Source organism: Rhinoderma darwinii, chromosome 2, assembly GCF_050947455.1.
Source record: "Rhinoderma darwinii isolate aRhiDar2 chromosome 2, aRhiDar2.hap1, whole genome shotgun sequence".
Taxonomy (NCBI): domain Eukaryota; kingdom Metazoa; phylum Chordata; class Amphibia; order Anura; family Rhinodermatidae; genus Rhinoderma; species Rhinoderma darwinii.
The window spans coordinates 227,246,962-227,247,868 of NC_134688.1; positions in this window are offsets into that span (position 1 = coordinate 227,246,962).

Sequence of the window (907 nt, forward strand, 5' to 3'; positions counted from 1 at the left end):
TACTTTGTAGAGAATTCTTTGCAAGCAATGACTGCCTGAAGTCTGGAACCAATGGACATCACCAAACGCTGTGTTTCCTCCTTTGTGATGCTTTGCCAGGCCTTCAGCTGTCTTCAGTTGTTGCCGGTTTGTGGGTCTTTCTACCTTAAGTTTTGTCTTAAGCAAGTGAAATGCATGCTCGATCGGGTTCAGATCTGGTGATTGACTTGGCCATTGCAGAATATTCCACTTCTTTGCCTTAAAAAACTCCTGGGTTGCTTTCACAGTATGTTTTGGGTCATTGTCCAGTTGTACTGAGAAGCGACGTCCAATCAACCTTGCTGCATTTGGTTGAATCTGAGCAGGAAGTATATTCCTGAACACTCCAGAATTCATCCGGCTGCTTCTGTCTTCAGCCATATCATCAATAGACACTAGTGACCCAGTGCCTTTGGCAGCCATGCATGCCCATGCCATCACACTGCCTCCACCATGTTTTACAGAGGATGTGGTGTGCTTTGGATCATGAGCCGTTCCAAGCCTTCTCCATACTTTCTTCCTCCCATCATTCTGGTACAGTTTGATCTTAGTTTCATCTATCCAAAGAATGCTGTTCCAGAAATGGGCTGGCTTCTTTAGATGTTGTTTGGCAAAGTCTAATCTGGCCTTTCTATTTTTGAGGCTTGATTTAATGGTTTGCACCTTGTGGTGAACCCTCTGTATTTGTTCTCATAAAGTCTTCTCTTTATGGTAGACTTAGATACATATACACCTTCACTTGGGTAGATGTTGTAAAGGAGTTTTTCTTCACCATGCAGAGGATTCTGCGATCATCCACCACTGTTGTCTTCCATGGACGTCCATGCCTTTTGGAGTTCATGAGATCACTTTTTTTTATTATTTTTTTTCCAAGAATGTACCAAACTGT